General features: G+C 38.5%; 1 non-coding gene across 1 annotated transcript; it reads left to right on the forward strand.

Annotated features, from left to right (window-relative positions):
- Positions 1-20,336: 20,336 nt before the first annotated feature.
- Positions 20,337-20,409, forward strand: Trnar-ucg. Its single transcript has one exon. It is a non-coding gene; the product is annotated as a tRNA-Arg (tRNA).
- The last annotated feature ends 5,836 nt before the right edge of the window (positions 20,410-26,245 follow it).

Consider the following 26,245-nt stretch of genomic DNA (forward strand, 5'->3'; position numbering starts at 1 on the left):
GTGGGTGTCTTAATGTCAACCAGAGAAGTTAAGTTGTTGAAAATCTTTTTAACTTGGGTCTTATATGTATTGTTCGAATTTCTTTGAAATAGGAAATATATGTATGTTCAATGGGTTTGTAAAAGAGAGCAAAGCTACAGGAAACCAAAAGACGAATGATCCCAATAAGCAGTCAGCTACCCTACCCTAGTCGTTACTACTCCCCAATGTAGGATTCCTCACCATACAGGTGACAGTCACAGCCGTAAGCTGCATTACGGATGTATAGCAATTAGAAGGGCGTGACCCAATTCAAACATTAACAAATGTGTGACGTGAGGCCTAAGGGGGAACGAAAATGTCACCTCTGGAGTTTGCAAATGACCACTATACCGATAGGTAACTGGACAGAATAAATTTACAATCTATAAATGTTTATCAATAACCAGTCACTAATCTGGGAAGGCCTTGAAATCAATGTTACCATTAGGGGACTATGTGTGACCCAGTGATAATAAAAAGACTCAAAGAGGTCTGCAACGAAATAAATTTACTGAACACTTGCAACTGAATCAGTGGAGGCAAAGATGCCTCTCATTTACTTTGCTCCTGAAAACTGGAGGTCATGGAGCTGCAAAATGTGGGAGTTAAGGCCCCTATTTGAGGTGGGTGTCTTAATGTCAACCAGAGAAGTTAAGTTGTTGAAAATCTTTTTAACTTGGGTCTTATATGTATTGTTCGAATTATATGTATTGTTCTAATTCACATTGCAATTCACATTGCAGAAATCACAATCTAAGTATATCTCAAAGCAAGCTCTTAAACTGTTGTACCATTGAAATACAAATAACGCTCATCTTTTATGCTCGGGTGGCCCTACCGCTTCCAAGAGTGCAACTGCATTCGTCTTTGCTTAGATAAAATGACTAAATTCAAACCAAACATACTGCATTATACCCGCCCTTAAGCATTGAATCTAAGTTCCAAATATCATGAGGATCCATTCATTAATTTTGGTCCATGAAATTGTATGAAACACGCAGCATTACCCTTCTCCCTAGGCTTAGATTTTGTGTTCTAAATTTCATTATGACCGGTAAATTTGGTTTTCGAATGTATAAGTAACACACGAACACATAAAGACATTGACTTGGATGAAATAGATATGAATATGCACATATACATACATGTATGAGTGCGTATTATATATATACACACACACATACACAAAAAGATACATTGACAGATACAGCTGAGTGGGCAATCAAAAAAATGAAACACTGCCTAGTGCTTTTTTTTATTTTGATAAGCCTGGTACTTATTCTATCAGTTTCTTCTTGTCAAACCAGTAAGTTTTGAGGATGTAAATAAACGAACAGCAGTTGTGAAGCAGTGATGAGGGAAAAACACAGAGATAAAGACACATACTAACACTTACATATATACATACATATATACACGATTGATTTCTTTCAGTTTCTGTCTACGAAATCCACTTACAAAGCTTTGGTTGGTCTGAGGCTATAAGCAGAAGACACATGCCAAGTCACCACACAGTGGGACTGAACCCAGGACCATGTGTTTTGGAACCAAGTTTCTTACCGCACAGCCACACCTGCACCTATGCATATGTGTGTGCGTGTATGTGTGTGTATGGGTGTATATATGTATGCATGTATATATGTGAATATATATGTGTACATATTACATGTACATCTATATCTATACATCTACACATATACATGTATACATATACATCTATATCTATATATAAACATCTATACATATACTTGTATACATATACATCTATATATCGATATATATACATGTATATACATATACATATATATATATACATTTGTGCAGATTTTTACACACACACGCACACACACATATAATATATATATATATATGTGTGTGTGTGTGCATGTGTGTGTGTGTGTGTGTGTGTGTGTGTGTGTGTGTGTATGCATGTAATAGTTTCAGTATTAAAGTGAAAATATCTGACATAACAAGAGAGAGATGTTATTCTTTCACTTTTGACACGTAATACTGAAATAGTAGAGAAGATATGATATTACTCGGGGCTCGCACTAGGCAAGAAGTTAAAAAAAATTTTGGCCTATGATACTACATGGACCCTAAGTAAGGCACATGTAAAATTTGAATGAAATTGGTTGTGTAGTTCTCAACTTTTAGGGATTCACATAGACACTCAGACACACATTCTCATCTTTATATATACGCGCAGGAGTGGCTGTGTGGTAAGTAGCTTGCTTACCAACCACATGGATCCGGGTTCAGTCCTACTGTGTGGCATGTTGGGCAAGTGTCTTCTGCTATAGCCTCAGGCCGACCAAAACCTTGTGAGTAGATTTGGTAGACGGAAACTGAAAGGAGCCCGTCGTATATATGTATATGTGTATATATATATACTAGCAGTATCGCCCGGCGTTGCTCAGGTTTGTAAGGGAAATAACTATAAAGCATTTTTAGAGAGTTATAGCCAAAAAATAGCAAAAAAATGGGAAAAAATGATGGTAAATTTTTTTGAGAGTAAAAAAGGTGGAGTTGCGTCCCCTAGACAGTTTGCGGTTTGTGTTTCTAATTCTCGACCCCATGTTGAATTTATCGATTTTTTTCAGAACTGGGGGAACTTTTCAAAATTTTCGCTGCGTTAGTTTTGAATTATGACATTGGGCTATGTGTGTGTCAAGTTTCATCAGAATCGGTTGAAAGCCGTGGTCAGGGTGAGGGTACAAGCAAACAGACACACAGAAACACGCACAGACAAACTGCCGTTTATATATATATATATATATATATATATATATATATATATATATGTGTGTGTGTGTGTGTGTGTGTGTGTGTGTGTGTGTGTGTGTGTGTGTGTGAGTGAGTGTGTGTGTGTGCGTGTGTGGGTGCGTGTGTGTGTAATTCAAAATATAAAATATAATAAACAATAATAAACCATAATATAAACATGGCTATGTGGTAAGAAGCTTGCTTCCGAAATACATGGTTACGAGTTCAGTCCCAGTGCGTGGCACCCTGGGCAAGTGTCTGCTACTATAGCCTCGGACCGACCAAAGCCCTGTGAGTGGATTTGGCAGACGGAAACCTTTCAGTTTCCGTCTACCAAATAAGAAGCCCGTCGTATATCTAAATGAATATATTTATGTGTTTGTCTTCTCACCGTCCTTGTAACTTAGCGTTTCAGCAAAAGAACCGATAAAATAAGTACTAGGCTTACAAAGAATAAGTCCTGGAGTCGATTTGTTCAACTAAAACCCTTCAAGGCGCTGCTCCAGTATGACCGCAGTCAAATGACTGAAGTATGGAGTTGTGTCCTTGAGCAATACACTTTATTTCATGGGTTAAAATGAGTTGCACCTGTATTTCAATGTCACATTCTCTGTCCTGCTGAACTACATCAAAGGCACGCGTGTCTGCGGAGTACTCAGCCACTTGCACGTTAATCTCACGTGCAGCTGTTCAATTGATCGACTCAACTGGGACTCATCGTCCTCGTAACTGACGGAGTGCCAGTTTTTATATCGACTGCAGCACAACAGTTGGGTAAGGGATCACCTTGACCACCTTGATGATCAAGGTGATCCAGGGTCTGTTTCGTTTTTCATTGGCCCTAGCAGGACGCAGTCCTTCTGGATCAGGAGGACTGCGTCATCATCAAAATATTGTCGTATTTTGTATGCTGTGTATACCTGCCTTCCATTATCGTTTCTTTCCTCATCTACTCTTTTACTCTTTTACTTGTTTCAGTCATGTGATTGTGGCCATGCAGGAGCACCGCCTTTAGTCGAGCAAATCGACCCCGGGACTTATTCTTTGTAAGCCCAGTACTTTTTCTATCGGTCTCCTTTTGCCGAACCGCTAAGTAACGGGGACATAAACACACCAGCATCGGTTGTCAATCAATGCTAGGGGGACAAACCCAGACACACAAACACGCACACATATATATATATATATATATATATATATATACGACAGGCTTCTTTCAGTTTCCGTCTACCAAATCCACTCACAAGGCAATGGTCGGCCCGGGGCTATAGCAGAAGACACTTGCCCAAGATGCCACGCTGTGGGACTGAACCCGGAATCATGTGGTTGGTTAGCAAGCTACTTACCACACAGCCACTCCTGCGCCTTGTTCAAAGCATTTTCATAATCGCTTCACAATCGATGCTGGTGTGTTTATGTCCCCGTCACTTAGCGGTTCGGCAAAAGGGACGATAAAATAAGTACTGGGCTTACAAAGAATAAGTCCCGGGGTCGAGTTGCTCGATTAAAGGTGGTACTCCAGCATGGCCGCAGTCAAATGACTGAAGCAAGTAAAAGAGTAGAGAGAGTAAAGAGTATACGTACATACATTTTTACATACAGCCTCACATTCAAAACTTTAAACACAACGAACTCACACGCACCCACACCTCCACGGTCATTAACACACACACATCCACGCTTCAAACACTAATAAACAAACCCAAACACACATGCAGACTCATGTAAACACATTCATACACGTACCAACTGCACACCCATTAACCTCCTACATATTCACACACATTTAGACTCGCATGTACGCACGCACGCACATGCGCGCGCACACAAACACACACACACACACACACGCACACAGATGCTCATACACATACGCATACGTACATAAATGCTTCTATGTGTGCAACCAATTATGATAGTGCTATGCCCACTTGAGATGTATGTGTATGTATGAGTGTAACAGTGAGAATCTGAGTGCGTGTATGTGTGTGTGTGTGCGTGTGTGTGTGTTTGTGTGTGTGTGTGTGTGTGTGTGTGTGTGTTTGTGGTCGTGAGTGTAGCACTTCACAATTTTATGTACAAAATAAATTACACTTGCATACATACATACATACATACATACATACATACATACATACATACATACATACATACATACATACATACATACATACATACATACATGCATGCATACATACATACATACACACACACACATACATTGAAGGGTTAAATATACACTTATATATATACTAGCTTTAGGTGACCCACTCTACGCGTGGGTGAGGGTGTGGTTGTTACTTTCTGTTGCTTCCTTTCTGTTTCTTATCGCCACATTCTCCCTCTTTGTTTCTCTCTCCTTTCTCATTTTCCCACTCTCATACTCTTCCTTTCTCTCGGACTTTCCCTCGCTTTCTCTTACTCTTTATCTTTCTCTATCTATCTCTCTGCGATATATATAAAAAATTTGATTTCCGCGTTTAAATTACAAATCCGCTTCCACTTTACCATGTTGAAAATTTGATTGAAATCGGGCAAAAGGTGTCCGATCTAGACCACCAAGTGTCCCCCAAAATCAATAAAATCCAAGTTTTCACACCAAAGCAACCACTGTAGAGCCACAAAACGTCTCCCAATCAATTTCCCCCCTCAAGTTACCCCCTCCTGTAAATTTGAATCCCCTTCCAGCCCCATCTAGACCCCTTTTTACATAAAAATCCAATTTGTGCCTACGTTCGCCTTCTTCATTTTATAGATAGGATTAAATGCCAATCGCGCCTATATGGAGGGGCTTAGAGCCCCCTTGAATCTTCTCACCATAGCAACCGCAAATTTCCAGATGGCGAGTTTTAACCTACTCAACTCTCTGCCTCATCACGTCTTCTATGCTTGTGTCAATTTTCAGCTCGATCTGACCACTGGTGTGGCAGCCAACCGCTGACGTAGCAAAACGTGCACACAATTTTGACCCAAAGCCTCTTTTATATATATAGATAGCAGAGAAACCCGGTCTTGCTCGGGATTAAAATAGTTTATCATTATTTTATTTCTTTCGGTTTTATAACTCGATTTCATTCGGGTCTACACGGGCCACACTTTAAAGATGATGAATTTTGCCCTAGAGGCCACACCTTTCAATTGAGCAAACTCGCCAGGGCTTTTAACATAGGTGTGCACATTTTCAATTGAATCCTACCATATATACTAACACTTTTATCTGTATAACTGCTTGTGAGACAACGTCTGCCCTTTTCACAAATATGTAGTAGACCTACGGAGATACCCAACCTTACTTGGGATTAAAATGGCATAGTTTTTCATTGTTTTACTTGTTTGGTTACTATAAGCCGATTTCTTTTGGGTGTAATCGGGTCACATTTTAAAAGATGAGGAATTTTCTCCAAGAGGTCACGCCTTTCATTTGAGGAAAAAAATAGTTGCCATGCAAACTCACCAGCACTTTTAACATAGATGTGCATATTTTCAGCTCAACCGACCACATAATGCACACATAATATATATATATATATATATATATATATATATATATATATATATACGCATTAAATATGTATATGTACATATATACGCATTATATGTGTGTGTGTGTCCGCATTATATATACAAATGTATACAAATTATATATATATATATATATATATATATATATTTGAGAATTATATATAACAAGAGCACTATGAAGTACCAGCTTTGCTAAAAATAGTGATATTTGCAGAGGTAAGACGCAATTCTTATTCACTTAGTTTTTTTTACAACCTTGCCTGTGAAAATCTAGTGTTAATTTTTGTGACTCCTATTTCTATCAAAGCTTGTGCTTCATAGCGCTTTTGTTATATATATAATTCTTATATATATATCTATATATAAAGGCGGTGCTCCAGCATGGCCGCAGTCAAATGACTGAAACAAGTAAAAGAGAGTAAAAGAGTATATCAGAGGCGACTTCAGGTCATCAGCGTTACTCGGGCTCATCACAGACTTCGCAGAAGATACATACCTGCTCGAAGAATTTCACATTTTTCCGAAATATTTCGAGCCCCAAATGGCTTTTTTTTTATATCTAGCCCTATGTTTTTCTCCATTTCTAAGTTAAGGGTAAAAATAAAACAACCCTGCGAAACACAACTGATCTTTACACACAGACACACAGAATAACAGCTATCAAATAACGACAGCAGAGTGCACAACAGCCATCGGCGATCTGATTGTCGCCTGTACTCTTGACAAGAGATGCCAGTTAGTCTTTTACACCTCCAGGCTCGTTCATATTAGCCCGAATGGCTGGATAGTTTTTCGCTCCTTTAAGAATATTGTACAACGGAAACTTGTCACAGATTGGAATTTAAATCCTAATCTCTACAGAAATTTATTGTTTCAAGAAAACATTGAATTTGAATTACTTTTAATTTTTACGATTATAGATAAAAGCTCAGACTGTAACTTCTGAGTCCGAGTTAGGCGCGTGTGAACGATGCCGAGAGAACGTCTGCTACGAATGATATTTTTTGACACAGGGCACCTCTAAGACGAACACTGAACAAAATAAATGAATGCAACTAGGCTCAATAAAAGGAGCCCAGTTTATTGGCTGCAATTACATATCTGAAGTCAGTGTTGGCAGAAATTAAATCAGCTTCCAAATACACGTTTATTTTATAAAATTTATACTCGGGCTAAGCCCGAACAGCCCTACTGTCGGAGTCACCACTGATACACACACACACACACACACACACACACACACACACACACACACACACACACACACTTTATTCTTTTACATGCTTCAGTCATTTGACTGCGGTTACACTGGAGCAGCGCCTTGAAGGGTTTTTAGTCGAACAAATCGACCCCAGGACTTATTCTTTGTAAGCCTAGTACTTATTCAATCGGTTCTTTTGCTGAATCACTAAGTTACAAGGCCGTAAGCACACCAACATTGGTTATCAAGTTATTGTGAATGGACAAACACATAAATATATTTATATAGATATACGACAGGTTTCTTTCAGGTTCCATCTACCAAATCCACTCACAGGGCTTTGGCCAGTCCGAGGCTATTGTTGAAGACACTTGCCCAAGGTGCCACGCATTGAGACTGAACCCGGAACCATGTGTTTGGGAAGCAAGCTTCTTACCACACATACACACACACACACACACACACACACAACACACACACACACACACAATCTATGGATGCAACTACCATCCCATAGCATACCTAAACATAATCTGGAAGATACTCACTGGAATATGTGCGGTGAAGACAAACGCTTTCCTGGCACAGGAAGAAATACTACTAAGGGAACAAAAAGGATGCAGAAAGAGTTCTCAGGGTAGCAAGGATCACCCGGTCATCGATAAAACAGTTTTGAGGCATTGTAAAAACCATCATACAAATATGTCTATAGCTTGGATTGACTTTAAGAAGGCAAATGATGTTTCCTCATTCTTGGATCGTTGAATGCCGGCAGATGTTTGGTGTTCCTGACAACATCACAAATTTTCTGATGCATAGCATGAAAGAGAGGAAAACCAAATTGTACTGAAGTAATGTATTCCTTGGAGAAGTTAAAAGGGAAATCTTCCAAATGACTCGTTTTCTCCGTTACTTTTTGTAATTGCACTAATACCCATAACAATGACACTTAGGAAAGTTAAGATGGGTTACCGATGTGGGAAGGAAGGCCCATCATTGAAACATCTTCTGTTTATGGATGACCTGAAATTGGTTGAGAAATATGAAAAACAGATAGATTCTTTAACCAAAACAGTCCAGAAGTGTGGTAGGGACATCGGTATGGAATTTGGGATCACCAAATGCTCAGTACTTAATATAAAAAGAGGGAAGAAAGCAGCCTGCAGAGGATTGCGGTTACTATCTGGAGATTATCCGATGGTAGTGGGTATAGATACTCAGGGATTTTGGAGCTGAATGACATTTTACACAGAGAAGTGAAAGTCAAGGTAAGCGAGGCGTATCAAAAAAGAGTGAAGATGGTTTTGAAATCCAACCTGAATGCCAAAGATTTGATTACTGCAATGAATATCTTGACAGTTGTGGTGGTCAGATATCGTGCGTCCACTCTCAAATGGACTAAGGAGGAAATATCAACAATGGATAGAAGGACGAGAAAGTTGATGACACTGCATGGGGCGCCACACTCTAAAGCAAACGTAAACGGACTATATAGGAAAAGAAAGAATGGTAGCAGAGGACTAATTAGCATAGACCATTGTATAAGGAGTGAAAGGAGAACGCTTGCCGAGTATTTGATAAATAGTGATGAAGACCTGTTGAAATATGCCGCGAAAGATATGGGTTTAAATGCAGGTGAAATGATGGACAAGGCAGAGTTTAACCAAAGAGCTGAGGAGAAGAGAAAAGAAGACCTTCTTGAAATGAGAATGCATGGACAGATTGAAAGGAATACACAAGACGTTAATGATGATACAGCATCGTGGGCTGGCTTGAGCGAGGTGATTTGAAGCCTGATTTTTGCTGCACAAGACCAGACTCTCGCTATCAATTCTGACAGTCAGAAATGCAGACTGTGTGGAACGAGTGTAGAAAATGTGACCCACTTGGTAAGTGGATGTGAGAGCCTTGCACAAATAGAATACAAACGCCGCCACGATAAAGTGTGTGTGTGTATCTTCATTGGTTCTTATGCCGTAAATACCAGTATGAAGTAACAGAGAACTGGTATGAGCATGTATCGAGTAAAGCTATGCAGGAGGAAGGAAAAATAACGATACTCTGGGACAACGATTTTCAGACGGATCGTATTTAATTGAACACCGTCGGACGGATATTGTCATATTGAATAAGAGAGACAAATACTGTCAGATCATTGATGTAGCCATACCAAATGACATGAATGAGTAAAGAGGTTGAAAAACTCACCAAGTACTCCGAAATGAAAGTGGAAATGGCAAGATTGTATGGAATGCGAGAGGGTAATGTAGAGACCAGTGGTGATCGGAGCGTTGGGCTCAATGGGCTCAATCCCATTGCAACTTCAAGACGTCTTAAGGCAACTGGAAATCCCATACAAGATTAATGTCTTGCAAAAAGCAGCCTTATTTGGCACATCTTAAAGAAATTGTTATCTGCCTGAGGTCCTTGTGACTTGATAGATGACTAAAGACCCCGGTGCATTTTTACTTACACTGTGTTACGAAGGAAAAATAACAACAGCAACAACAACAACAACAACAACAATAATGCTAATAATAATAATAATAATAATAATAATAATAATAATAATAATAATAATAAGGCCTGAAATTTGGGGGTTGGGGGACTAGTCGATTACATCGACCCCAGTGTGTAACTGGCGCTTAATTTATCGACCCCGAAAGGATGAAAGGCAAAGTCGACCCTGGCGGAATTTGAATTCAGAACTAAGCGGCAGACGAAATACAGCTAAGTATTTCGCCCGGCGTGTAAACAATTCTGCTAGCTCACCGCTTTAATAATAATAATAATAATAATAATAATAATAATAATAATAATAATAACAACAACAACAACAACAACAACAATAGACCACAATATAGCGGCGAAAGAATTTGACAAGATCAGTAAATATAAAGACTTGCTAATAGAAATTTAGAAATTGAAAAAATGTGGCATCTCAAGGCGACTACAATACTAGTGATTGTAGGATCTCTAGGAATGATAAAAAAAAGGTACTGAAACCTACAGGAAGTGCAAAAAATCGTGTTGACTGGAACGACTCAGGTATTGAGCATTATCGCTGTGAAAACAACATCCATTCATAAATTTATTTATTTAAATACATATTTTACCTGTGAATTTGCGTGAGTAATCTGGGAATGCATACAATGAGCTTCTCTGCTCTAGGTGTACGAAAACATTCGGCGAGAAACGGAAGAAAATTTGAAGAAAGAAGGGAATAATAATAGTAATAATAATAATAATAATAATAATAATAATAATAATAATAATAATAATAATAAATATATATAGTTATTTACTTCCATTTGTTTATTTATCTGTGTATTTTATTTTATTTTATTATGTTTTCAGTTTTGATTATTTTGTAACCAGTTTATGGGGATCTTCTGTCATATGCTGTGGTGTGTGCTAGTGTTCCATTCCAGTTTCCTATTCAGGCTAGGTTTATCTTCTATTATGTGTGTAGCTTCCATAATTTGTCTGATTGTTGCGTCTGTTCTATGAGTGGACAAAATTTTAACTTCTCTCTCTCTCTCTCTCTCTATATATATATATATATATATATATATATATATATATATAGGCGCAGGAGTGGCTGTGTGGTAAGTAGCTTACTAACCAACCACATAGTTCCGGGTTCAGTCCCACTGCGTGGCATCTTGGGCAAGTGTCTTCTGCTATAGCCCCGGGCCAACCAATGCCTTGTGAGTGGATTTGGTAGACGGAAACTGAAAGAAGCCTGTCGTATATATGTATATATATAAGTGTGTGCGTATATGTTTGTATGTTTGTGTGTTTGTCCCCCTAGCATCGCTTGACAACCGATGCTGGTGTGTTTACGTCCCCGTCACTTAGCGGTTCGGCAAAAGAGACCGATAGAATAAGTACTGGGCTTACAAAGAATAAGTCCCGGGGTTGATTTGCTCGACTAAAGGCGGTGCTCCAGCATGGCCGCAGTCAAATGACTGAAACAAGTAAAAGAGTAAAAGAGTAAAGAGTATATATATATATACAGTACAGTACTGTTTCTACTTCGCGAATATTCACCTATCGCGGTGGGTTTGGAACGTAACACCCGCAATAGTGAAGGGATTACTTTACAGATCACAACAATCTCATGAACCTACGTTCACGAGGAGTGCTTCGCTCTCCGATGGTCGTGAAAAAAAATCGCAAATAACTGTACATAGTATATACTCTTATGCCATGAGGAAAATTGTACAATTTTGAAAAATATTGTACACTAGTTGATATAGAAAGTTAGCACAAATTAGCATAAGTTACTCAGAGACGTCATCGACTTGAAAGACAATATCCAAATTAGTGTTACTATATTTAATTATTTCTAACAAAGGTATACATATGAGGTAGAGTACTGGTAGATTAAGTCGCCGCTAATACTCAATCAGAAATAATTTTATCAATCTCTGAAGGAGGAAAAGCAAAGTCAGCCTGATTGCACATCGACCCGTCAGACATAGATATCTATTCTACTATAATAATCAATAATCTTTACAGCTTAAAAAAAAAAAAAATAATAATGATAATAAGAAAACTATAATTTAGGTTTTTGCAGTCATTTTCGTTCGTTTGTCATTCATTTTGTTAATCGGGTCATCCGAAATCGCGAAAAAGATTAGCGCCATGAAGCTAGACATTCAAATTCGTTTTCCGATCTCAGTTTCGCACTTCGGTCAAAGAATTTAGTATTTACATCATTCAAATTCAAATACCCATCGAGAGCATTCAAATTAGTCGGAATGCGAAGAAGCGTCTTTTCGAGCATTCAAATTCGGAATAAGTTTATTCAATTTAGAACCATTTTTACATGTCTGTTTTTACTCACATTCTAAGAAGTGAATGTTAAAATGACAAATTTAAATGACATGTTTTGTCATGGAAATTTTATTATGTTGTTATGGGTACAAAGAAGAAATAAATTACGTGATTCTTTTGTCCACTAAAGTCTCTTTCATTGTAACATTCATAACCGGTCGGTACCAGTTGCATTTTATATCCTTTTCTCTGAGACCAACTTGGAGACACGCGTAAGGTAGATGCTTATATCAGATGAAAATATGACAAGGCTGGTTGGCGCCCTCGAGGGACATCAAACCGATTACCTGTAACTGGCAGACACACTTGGTATTAAAAGGGGTACTGCCCGATCCATAGTTGCGATCTACCTATGGTCTGAGAGGCGCCACAAGTTGCCTAGAAGAGGTGCCCACCACGTTAAGGTTCACGAGGAAATGCGAGCCAGGTGGCGAGCTGGCAGAAACGTTAGCACGCCGGGCGAAATGCTAAGCGGCATTTCGTCTGCCGTTACGCCCTGAGTTCAAATTCCGCCGAGGTCGACTTTGCCTTCCATCCTTTCGGGGTCGATTAAATAAGTACCAATTACGCACTGGGGTCGATATAATCGACTTAATCCGTTTGTCTGTCCTTGCTTGTCCTTTCTGTGTTTAGTCCCTTGTGGGTAGTAAAGAAATAGGTATTTCGTCTGCCGTTACGTTCTGAGTTCAAATTCCGCCGAGGTCGACTTTGCCTTTCATTCTTTCGGGGTCGATTAAAAAAGTACCAGTTACGCACTGGAGTCGATCTAATCGACTTAATCTTTTTGTCTGTCCTTGTTTGTCCCCTCTATGTTTAGACCCTTGTAGGCAATAAAGAAATAAGAAATGCGAGCCAGGCTTCAGGTGATTATTGATGCCAACCCACTCGCAACCCTTCAACAGATGAAGAGAGAATTAGAGGCAACATTGCCTGGAAAGCCGCCTATTTCCGTGTCTGCAATCTCACGGGCTCTAGATAGGATGTTAATAACTATGAGGTTGGCCGATGACGTCCCAGATACAAGAAATTCCCCCAGAATCTGGAAAAGCGTTATGAGTACGCGCGTTGGTTCATGGAAGAGGGAGTCGTCGGCCATTGCGTATTCATTGAGGAATTTGGACCGAGTGGTCTTTTGGACTAGCTCCTCAAAGCGTTCCTGTTCGCCAAGTTGTCAACCGTCTGTGTGGAAAAAACTGTAACTTCACTTTCTCGGTGTCGGGAGAAATCGGCCTGGTTCATCACTCCATTGCGAACGATACCGTAATAAGAAACTCTTTCGAGTTCATGGCGGAAGCAGTTCGAGCATGTGCCGACATGTTCCCAGCGTCTACTTGATTTACGACAACGCGCGGCCACACGTTCGTGCCGAGCTCCCAGCTGAAGCAGACCCACGGATCAGTCCGAAACTCCTGCCTCCCAATTCGCCCGTTTCTTAATTGTAGGGAAATGGCGCATTCTGCCTTTAAGGCGACTATTAAAGCAGGACCTCGCTCGAGCTGAGTTGCAGCAAAGGATTGGCGACCGGGCAGCTACAGAAGAACCCGGCACGATCATGGAAGAATGACGAGCACATGTCATACAATAGGTTGCAATGCGCAACATCGACGCTATCACTCCAGAACATTGTGTTCGTTGGTATAGACACAGCCAGACCTACCTCCCGAGATGCCTCGACCGCTAGGAAATAGACGGCTAAATCCTCTCCAACGAACTCTCCTTATCAAGACTGTAAATCAATAATTATCTGAGTGTACATAGCACCTTTTCCCCGATGAAAGAAAAAAGGCAAAATCAAAGAAAATGTATACTTTTCCTAACAAGATATATTGCGCAATGGAAGAACACATATCATAACATAATGTATTCAAAATCAAAGAAAATGAGCAATAGTTTTATTATGAGTTTCTTTTAAAACAACGAAAAGACTGGAATGCGATTTCATGAAGTGTATAACAATAAATACATGTACCTATGCAAAAAAAAAAAAAAAAAAAGAATATGTAGATAAGACTTGAGCACGATAGAGTGCTTGAAGTATAAACAATGGATGAACACACATGATTATGATAATAATAATCATGAGATAAAACCAAAACACATATCGTGATATTTTGATTGCTCGAAATGTTAAATAGATTGCTCCGAAACGAATTTGAATGCTCGAAAAGACGCTTCCTCGCATTTCGACTAATTTGAATGCTCTCGACGGACATTTTGATTTGAATAATGTAAATGCTAAATTCTTTGACCGAAGTGCGAAACTGTATAGTCGAAAAACGAATTTGAATGACTAACTTCATGGCGCTAATTTTTTTCGCGACTTTGAATGACCCAATTATCAAATTGAATGATAAACGAACGAAAATGACCTTCGATCATTACACTTATCAAAGGACAAGAAGTTAGAAGACAGTAGATCAGATTTTACAATCGTTGCTTGGGAAAACCCATCATAACCGTTTGATTTCAGGATCGTAAAGAAAGAGGAAGAAAAACAAAGAAATAACAATCCCTTAAAATTTGAGATAGAGAGAATTTTGAACTTGCGAACAGTAAAGGTCGTGCCTATTAATAATTGATGCTTTGGGAACAGTAAGCCAATATATAGACAAATGGCTGAAGGAGAGTGAAATAGAAAGCCCAGAGGAGATCCTACAGAATGTTTGCCTCCTAGGGACAGCAAATATTATCAGGAAGGTTCTAAGCACTTAAAAGACTGCCGAAGACGTGTGGATACCAAAGGTTACAGGTAGTAACCCGCTACCCACAAAAATCCTACAAAGAATAAGGCCGGACTTGAGCCAAAATAAATAATAATAATAATAATAATAATAATAAATAATAATAACAAATGCCCTGATACAGTACCAGACAGTGGTTCCCATGGCTTCTGATCGTAACTGATTGGAAGTGTTATCATGTACATTGTTTTGTCTTGGTACAAAAGATGGGCTACAGCAAATATTCTGCTCAATACCACAGATTTGCTTATCAGTTGTTTGACCTTAACCAGTTGAGCATGTCCCTTAGTGGCTGACAATATATGCATCTCTGATCACGAGCAGAAGTAGTGGGGGAGCATCATAGCTGTGTGTTGAGAGGGATTCTTTGGGGTTTGAATAATTCACCTCTGGAAACATGGGTGTTTCGTTCAACATCCTTAAACAGCCCTTATTGAGGGAACTTTTGAGCGAGATGGGTTACTTGACCACAAGATAATTCTAACTGGGCCCCACCTACAAGGTCATGTGCTGTTTATGTTGATATGAGATCATCATGTCGCGCACATATGGTTGTGATGCATGTGCCTCGTGTACCCTTATCAGACGAGTAGTCATGATGGGTACACTGGGCTTCGTATATTTTATCGCAGTGTCACTTTGATGGCATGCACTGCTCTCTCACTCAATAATAATAGCAACAACAACAACAACAACATGAGCACTTAGAGAACGCAAACTTCCGCCAAGGCAACACCAACCTCCTCTCAACGATTAGCCAGAGATGATTTTTAAAATGGAAATATCTGAAATAAACTCGACTGCTCTCACAAAAGAGAATACTAAAAGTTAACCCGACCGCTCTCAAAAATTAAGTAAAAAACAGGAAAAATAATCCAGAATCCTTGTCCAGTACCAGATCGATCCCAAAATCTAATCAGTTTGTGCCAGTTAAGAGGCCAAACATTCCTAAAAGTTTCATCCGAATTCATCAAGTGGTTTTTGAGATATCTTGTCCACAGTCAAACAAACAAACAAGCAAGCACGACTGAAACAGTACCTCCGCCTTCGCTAAGGTGGAAGTAATGATGATAAGTTCTACTCATGAATTTTTAAATGAATATCATGAGTCCTTTTGGTTTTCTCTTTTCTTAAATGCTGGTCTTCCTTTAGTAATCCTGTTGCTTTAGATCGATGTATAGAATTATGTATATATGTAAGTATACTGTAAAGTGTTAAAATGTATGTATAATCTAATATAATAATGGGCGTTGTCTATTTTATATATTTGTATATATATGTATATATGTGTGTGTTTGTGTGTGTAGATATGCATATACATACATATACACATATACATGTATATTTGTATATATATATACATATATATATATATTTGTGTGTGTATATATATATATATACACATACATATACATACATATACACATATACATACATATATATATGCATATATATAATATATATATATACATATATATATGTATATATATATACATATACACATATACATACATATATATATATATATATATTTGTGGATGTGTGTATATATATATATACATATATAATAATATTAGGAAGTATAACTCCAAACTTACAGGGGAAAATTCAATTTAGTATTAAATCAAATTTCACAATATAAATATATAAAATATAAATTAGAGAAAAGAAACACTATTATGCAATTCAAACAATGATAATAATAAACCAAATCATAAATAAAAAATAAAATATTTTTTCTAAAACATATAGCTAGATCACAAAAAGTATAAAATTGAATAATCAATATATAAAAAAAAACTAGTACGTTTCGTGGCTGTAATTAAATTCGAATTACAATTAAATTTAAATTTAATCGAAAATCAATTCAAATTAAAATTATAGTCACTCTTCAGGTTAACAATAATAGTTAAATAAATAAGCAAATAGAGTTAAACAATATTTATTTTAAAAATAAATAAATAAAATAATGATTTTTCCTTATAGAAGAAACTCCATTAACTAAATTTGAAACTTAAAACATTAGGATCAGTTTCCTACAACACATTTATTATGTTAAATATTTAAGGTAAAAAAAAATAGAGTAAATAGATAGAAAAATGTATTTATCTGTGAAGATATAATTTAGCTTAGTAAAAAAAACATTAATAAACTATAGAATATATTTCACCTAGTTATACTCTAATATTAAATTACCAAACTATTTTACAAAACAATCACTCCTGATATTTTTAGATTTAGTTCGCATATAATAATTATAAAATAATAAATACATAAAACTAAGTATCTAGATTATAATCAACAAATATAGTAATTAAAAATCTATGTTTTTCTATCAATAAACATATAAACACTAAATAAATTAGTCGATTATTACTTACATAAATATAGATATCTTTCGAAAATATTTATGAAATACAAAATACGAACTGAAAAATTCCAAAGTAAAAAATATAACCTATCTTTATAAAATACTTATTATTATTATTAAGAGTAATAGTACTAGAAATATAATATGACTAGAAATATAATAAGAAACTTATAGTTAAATTAAAACATTTTACGATCTAGATCCCAAAGTGACTAATTAATATCTTAAAATTTACGTTCAGATATAATAATTATAAACTAATAATAATTAAATAAATGTACATATCTAAATTATCATTAACAAATACACACACACACACACACACACACACACATATATATATATATATATATAACAAATAAAATATATATATGTGAAGTATATTTGCCACTTAAATGTGGCTAACCACTAAGGGTGGATGCTATTGTAGCTTGTAGCCCCAGGAGAACATCTTCTCCAGCTGGCTATTGACACACTTTCTGTTCCCTATCAGTATTTGCAAAGGGAAGCAATCCTTCCCATCATCGACCTCACGTGATACGTACGGACCCGGGTTTCTGGGTATTTACCCGTCTCAGGGCTCGACAATCACCTGTCTTCGATGCGAAGGGGTCCCAATGCAAATACATATATCCTTTTTCGAGTGACGAAAAGTCACTGATCTCGAAAAAGTGTAAACAAGCAATAACATATATATATATATATATATATATATATATATATTTACTGTTTATATTTTTGTACTGTCGTTACTGTCCTGTTTTTTTACCATTTTTTTTACCATTTTTTACCCCTCTGCGAAAAGATCTCAGAATTTTAATTGATTTGCTTTTCGCAGGAAGGAAAGTTTCTTGTCGAAGATACGTCTCGCTTTTATCCTTCGAAACGTACAGTAGATGAAACCTTAGCGACTGAAGAAGGGGTTTTTTCGTTGTGTTAATTGTCCTGTACTCCATTTTTTGTTGTTTTTAAAAAAATGTCCAGTTCCTTTGGTTTGTGTCTATGTTTTCGTTTCTCTTTGTGTTCGACGTCCCTTTGGTGTTCTGTACTCATTTATGCGTGTATATGTACATGTAGAGGTAGGTACGTACATATATGTTTATATATATGCATATGTTTATTTCATTTATTAATATATATATATATACAGATAGATATATAGATAGATAGATAGATAGATAGATAGATAGATAGATAGATAGATAGATAGATAGATAGATAGGTAGGTAGGTAGATAGATAGATAGATAGATAGATAGATAGATAGATAGATAGATAGATAGATAGATAGATAGATAGATAGATAGATAGATAGATAGATAACTTACGTGTTTTATGTTCTTCAAACTGTAGCTACAGACGCTATATTTTTCTTGATTTTAAACAGGTTTTTAAATCTAAGTTGCTGACAAGATGATAAATATTTATTTTTTAATATTTATTTTACAAATATTGTTCAAATATAATGGATACATATATGCAAAAGAATTATCCAAATAAATCTCTTTATTATATTAAATTACCCAATGGATTTTTAATGAAATGAGCTGATTTAAGATGTAAGATAATTTTTACATAATTCACGACGTTTCCATATTGACTTCCTAAGTTACGGTTAATTGTTTCATCGAATATATATATATATAATCGATCTTTCTTGGGTGTGATGTGTGTGCGCATTTCATTGAGTCCAAACTCATCGTTATGCTATCTCGATCCTTGGTTGTTCGAAAGAATATTTCATGCTCCATGTACTCGTGCTTCGTACTTTTTTGGTGTACAAGTTTCGTGACGCCCTGTACCCACATATGCATATATATATATTATATATTTATATATATATATATATATATATATAGATATATATATATATATATATATATATATATATTATATATATATATATGCATATGTGGGTACAGGGCGTCACGAAACTTGTACACCAAAAAAGTACGAAGCACGAGTACATGGAGCATGAAATATTCTTTCGAACAACCAAAGACACTAATGGAAAACAAAACATAAAGAACGACCCTTCATCAGTTGTTGGCTGTTTGTCTAGTCTCCTATTTCGAGCATTTAACAACAATATACGCTTTCGATAAAACAGTTTCTCCAGCAAAGCAAATTAAATAAAATTTGGGATTTTGCAGAGAATCAAAACTGGTAACACAAACAGGACAGGGAAAACAAACAGGAAGGGCTGCTAAGCCTAAACGAGGCTGCGGTGGCGAACGCGTGAATCAAGCTACGACAGGAGACAAACAAGAACATGGTGTATGTATGTTCTAGCTTTTACTTATATCAGTTATTAGACCACGGCCATGCTAGGGCATCGCCTTGAAACATTTTAAGTCGAACGAATCGACCCCAGTACTTATTGTTAAAGTCTGATACTGATTCTGTCGCTATCTTTAGCCGAACCGCATTGGTTGTCAAGTGGTGGTGAAGAACAAACGCAAGCATAAAAACGGACACACACACACACACACACATACGACGGGCTTCTTTCAGTTTCGGTCGACCAAATCCACCCGCAATGCTCTCATTAGCCCGGGGTTATAGCAGAAGAATCCTCCCAAGGTGCCACCTAAGGGGCTGAACCCGGGACCACGTAGTTGAGGTGCAAACTACTTATTACACACTCACACTTTGCTTATGTGTGTGTGTGTACGCGTGTGTGTGCGTGTGCGTGTGTGAGCGTGTGCGTGTGCATGTGCGTGGGTACGTGTGCTTGTGTGTGTGCGTGTGCGTGTAAGTGTGTGTTTCTGTTAGAATAAAATAAAAAGAGCATAATTAAATCTCAGAATGAGAGAATTTTAAATAAAAAGTCGTCAATAAAGTACTTAAAGAAGATCACATTTTATGTCAGTGGGCTTGTGGCGCAATGGATAACGCGTCTGACTTCGGATCAGAAGATTCCAGGTTCGAATCCTGGCAAGCTCGGATTATTTTTTTAGGCGCAGAGGTGGCTGTGTGGTAAGTACCAACCACATGGTTCCGGGTTCATTCCTACTGCGTGGCACCTTGGGCAAATGTCTTCTACCATAGCCTCGGGCCGACCAAAACCTTGTGAGTGGATTTGGTAGACCGAAACTGAAAGAAGCCCGTCGTATATGTGTGTATATATGTTTGTGTGTCTCTGTTTGTCCCCCCAACATCGCTTGACACCCGATGGTGGTGTGTTTACGTCCCCGTAACTTAGCGGTTCGGGAAAAGAGACCGATAGAATAAGTACTAGGCTTAGAAAGAATAAGTCCTGGGGTCGATTTGCTCGACTACAGGTGGTGTTCCAGCATGGCCGCAGTCAAATGACTGAAACAAGTAAAAGAGAAAAATAACTTCACGTTAAAACAAAAGTTACAAATTTATTATTCTTTAACAAGTATAGTACCGAAGGTGACGTCGATGTTTCGAACAGCTAACTCATCATCGGAGCGTCCGATGATGGCTAGCCGTCGGCGATACCTGGGAATTTTAATCTTGTCTATAACTGAGGTAGAGCAAGTCGGTCGAATTTATAAATTTTATAAATATCAGTTATTCGTATTCCTACATAGTAAAGACCCCCTTCGGTCATAATGACCATGGGATTGCACCTAGAAATTTCGGTACTACTTAAATACAGAAGTCATTCTTAAATATAGAGGTCCCGACGCATCTATGTAATGATATAAATGGGAGGTAACTCTAACCCTAAAAATTAACCCTGAAAGTAACCCTAAACCTAAAACTTACCCTATCCCTAATCCTAACCCTAAAAACTAACCCTTAAAGGAACCCTAACCCTAACGAGTGTGCACTGTTCGGGACCTCTGTATTTAAGTAGTGCCGAAAGTTCCCCTCTGAGGCACAAGACGGGTAAAGTTGTTTAATGGAAGGCCAGCACACCAGACTCCCATGCACAACCAGCCTCCTCTTGTTATCCAAGTGGAAGACAAAGGGGCCGATGCAGCTTGGCACCAGTGACGTCGCAACTCATTTCTACAGCTGAGTGAACTGGAGCAACGTGAAAGAGAAAAAGTCTTGCTCAAGAACACAACACTCACCAGGTCCGTGAATTGAACTCACTACCTCATGATCGTGAGTCCGACGCTCTAACCACTGAGCCATGCGCCTTCACTACAGTAACATAACCTCCGTTGTTAGCGCAAATGCAAGAACTTACTTTTAAAAAGAAAAACAAAAAAAAGATGTTGATGGCCTAAATTTATATCGGTTTAGAGAGAGTAGTGATGTGGTAGGGGGAGTATATAGTGGAAAGGGAGTGTTGATGTTTGAATGAAGCGAGTAGAAAGTGAGCTGGTAAGGTGGAAGAGGGAGGGGCACGGAGAATAAGGAAGCGAAAGGAAAGGAGGGAGAGGAGGGTGAATACGGCGGCGGCGGCGAATGTTTGAATGTTGGTGGGTGGAGGGGAGGGGAGAGTATTATTTACCAAGTTAGTCTCTCGCAACTCACACCTGTTACGACGTCCATTCACCGTCATCACCCTCATTCATCATCGTTGTCATCGTCATCGTCATCATCATCATCATCATCATCATCATCATCATCATCATCATCATCATCATCATCGTCATCGTCATCATCATCATCATCATCATCATCATCATCATCATCATCACCACCATCGTCGCCTTTGTTGTAGTTGCAGTCATCATCATCGTTGTCGTTGTCACCACCACTACCACTGCAAGCAGTCGTGGTGGTCATGATAAAAAAATCGTCGTCGTCGTTAACACCACCACCACCACCACCACCACCACCATCATTATCATCATCATCATCGTCATCATCATCAATACCACTCTCTTCATTATTATTAATGACGTAAGGCGGCGAGCTGGCAGAGACGTTAGCACGCCGGGCGAAATGCGTAGCCGTATTTCATCTGCCGCTACGTTCTGAGTTCAAATTCCGCCGAGGTCGACTTTGCCTTCCACCCTTTCGGGGTCGATTAAATAAGTACCAGTTACGCACTGGGGTCGATATAATCGACATAATCCGTTTATCTGTCCTTGTTTGTCCTTTCTGTGTTTAGTCCCTTGTGGGTAGTAAAGAAAAAGGTATTTCGTCTGCCGTTACGTTCTGAGTTCAAATTCCGCCGAGGTCGACTTTGCCTTTCATCCTTTCGGGGTCGATAATTTAAGTACCAGTTGCATTCTGAGGTCGATATAGTCGACTGGGCCCCCTCCCCCAAAATTTCGGTCCTTGTGCCTAGAATAGAAAAGATTTTTAATAACGAACAAGGCAGCGAGTTGGCAGAATCGATAGCACGCCGGGCGAAATGTTTAGCGGTATTTCATCTGTCTTCGTGTTCTGAGTTCAAATGCCGCCAGTGTCGACTTTGCCTTTCATCCTTTCGGGGTCGATAAATTAAGTACCAGTTACACACAGGGGTCAATTCAATCGACTGCTCCCCTCCCCCGAAAATTCAGGCCTTGTGCCTATAGTAGAAAGGATTATTGCTAATGGCGGTGAGCTGGCAGAATTGTTAGCGCGTTGGACAAAATGCTTAGCAGCATTTCGTTCTGTTTTACATTCTGAGTTCAAATTCCGCTGATGTCAACACTTTGCTCTTCTTACTTTCGAAGTCGATGAAATAAGTACCATTTGAGTACTGAGGGTCGATGTAATCGACTCGTCCTGCCCCCAAATTTTCAGGGCCTGTGTCTATAGCAGAATAGATTATGTTTTTCTCCGTAACCCTTTAAATTTGTAATTTTTAATTGTTTATATTTTATGAAATATCCCCAACATTATTTTTCAACAAAACTACCTATAGTAAAATAGCAAATAATGAACACGGAGAGCTTCTTACAATAAGGGAAACGGGAAAGTTATGCAACAATATATATATTTCAAGCACACAAGCACACGAGAAGTGAACGGTTCAAAGAAATCTAAGTTTTCGTAGATCTTGCCATGCTGGTTGTCCCTACAAGCAGTGAGTCTGTTTGTTCGTGTCCTGCTGGTTGTAGCAACGGTATGGTTGGATCGAAATGTTGAACTTCGTGCAACCTATTTCTTTACTACCCACAAGGGGCTAAACACAGAGGGGACAAACAAGGACAGACAAACGGATCAAGTCAATTACATTGGCCCCAGTGCGTAACTGGTACTTAATTTATCGACCCCGAAAGGATGAAAGGCAAAGTCGACCTCGGCGGAATTTGAACTCAGAACGTAACGGCAGACGAAATACGGCTACGCATTTCGCCCGGCGCAACCATCCAACCATACCAATTCGCCTTCTCTTCCACCATTCTACACATTCATATTGTTCTCTATTCCGTCTCCTCCTCAAATAGCACATTACTCTCTTTAATGAAAGGAAGGACTTACCGAAGAATGTAGTATTAGGAGTATTAATTCTCAATAGCAGACGGGAGGATCGAGACATGAACAACTTTTCATGATAGGGTCTAGTTGATGAGGGCTGTAGGTAAGACATCAACAGCAACAACAGGAAGAGTAGAACCAATACATTGGCTCACCTACATATACACAGACGTACAGAGTCGCACCTCTTGGCATACCGCCAATTCTTCGCTGTAATTATGTTGAAGATGATGATAATAATGATGATGATGATGCTGACAAAGTTTGTGTGTGAGAGTAATTATGTGTGCGTGCAGGTGGGAATAAGAGAGCAGGTATGCGTGCATGCGCGTGCGCCTGTGTTTGAGACGGATTGAGAGCGCGGTTTCAGGATGGAAATGGAAACATGAGTGAGTGAAAGGTGAGTGTGTATATATAGATGTATGCATATTCCTATATATATATATATTATATATATATATATATATATATATATATATAATATATATATATATAAACATATATATATATACATACACACACACACACACACACACACACACACACACACACACCACACACACACACATATATATATATATATATATACAACATACGCATATCTTATACATATATCAATACACATACCTATATGTGTACATGCGCGTGTGTGTGTGTGTGTCTGTGTCAGTGTGTAAGATAAATATGTATATACAGTTATATACGTACATTTTAATATATAAACACCCACCTATTGCACTCACCCTCGTTTCCATTTCCACCCTGAAGCCGCGCCCTCACTCAGCCCCACACACAGGCGCACGCGCTCTCGTATTGCCACTTTCACACACACATTTATATAAATATATATATGTCTATGCTAAGTATATATATCATCATCATCATCATCGTTTAACGTCCGCTTTCCATGCTAGCATGGGTTGGACGGTTCAACTGGGGACTGGGGAGCCCGAAGGCTGACCAGGCCAGTCAGATCTGGCAGTGTTTCTACAGCTGGATGCCCTTCCTAACGCCAACCACTCCGAGAGTGTAGTGGGTGATTTTATGTGCCACCGACACAGGTGCCAGACGAGGCTGGCGAACGGCCACGCTCGGATGGTGTCGATAAATTAAGTACCAGTTACGCACTGGGGTCGATGTAATCGACTTAATACCTATGTCTGTCCTTGTTTGTCCCCTCTGTGTTTAGCCCCTTATGGGTAATAAAGAAATAGGTATTTCGTCTGCGTTACGTTGTGGGTTCGAATTCCGCCGAGGTCGACTTTGCCTTTCATCCTTTCGGGGTCGATAAATTAAGTACCAGTTACGCACTGGGGGCGATGTAATCGACTTAATACCTATGTCGTCCTTGTTTGTCCACTCTATGTTTAGCCCCTTGTGGGTAATAAAGAAATAGGTATGATGTGTCTAGTGCAGTCGCGCTTGCAACTTCCTGGTGAAGTGAGAGGCAACCCAGTCTGCGAGTCTTCCTTGCAAATAGGCGGCCTGTCCCTCACTAAGACTGTTGCCAATTATATCCCTGTTCACACTCGATATCTCTGTGCTTTCTCGCCACAGGCTAACTTGACAGAACTCCATTGATCAGCAGTTGGTTCCAAAGAACAGTGTGCAGACCTACACCGTGTTTATACGTCCTGTCACTGATCAATCACACTGTGTAACAAAATATTTATTATTTGTTTTGTCTTTGATCAGTGAGTGTCATTTCCCATTTGCTTCTATTTAGAAATCAAAGGAAATGACTAATATTCCCTTCAAATTTTGCTCTTGTGATCTGGGCATCAATGTTTTGAAACTGAACTATTTTCCATTACATTTCAGACAGATTCAGCACTGAGTTGCTGAAGCAGAAATATCATCATAATAAATATTCTGCTCAATACCGCAGATTCACTTGCCAGTTGCTTGACCGTAACCAATTGAACATGTCCCATATTGACTAACAATATGTGCATCTCTGATTATGAGCTGGAATAGTGGGGCAGTAACATAGCCATGTGTTGAGAGGGATTCTTTGGGGTTTGAATAAATGTAACAAAAGTAAAGTTTGGAGGAAATATTAGCCGTTTTTCATAGTTTCTAGGTGTAAACAAATAGGAAATAGCAGTTGCTACCCAAGGACAAAAGTCGTGTTACTTAGTGTTATTGCTACCTTGTGAATGTGACCAGGAAGACAAGGGCTAAGGGAGTACACCATGTGAAAAACAAGCTGGTTGGGTCAGTTTTAAAGTGGTTTCTTACAGACTGGATTGACCGCAGCCTCCTGAAGCTGGGAAAAAGTATCAGTTGTCTTAGATTATCACTAGATCGATCCCCTTCACAACAAAGACAATGGTTTCAAATTCTGGCACAAGGCCAGTAACTCTGTGGAAGGGGGTAAGTCGAATTACATCGACCCCAATGCTCAACTGGTTGTTATTTTATCTGCTCCGAAAGGATG

The sequence above is a fragment of the Octopus sinensis genome, linkage group LG8 (assembly GCF_006345805.1).
Source record: "Octopus sinensis linkage group LG8, ASM634580v1, whole genome shotgun sequence".
Lineage (NCBI taxonomy): Eukaryota > Metazoa > Mollusca > Cephalopoda > Octopoda > Octopodidae > Octopus > Octopus sinensis.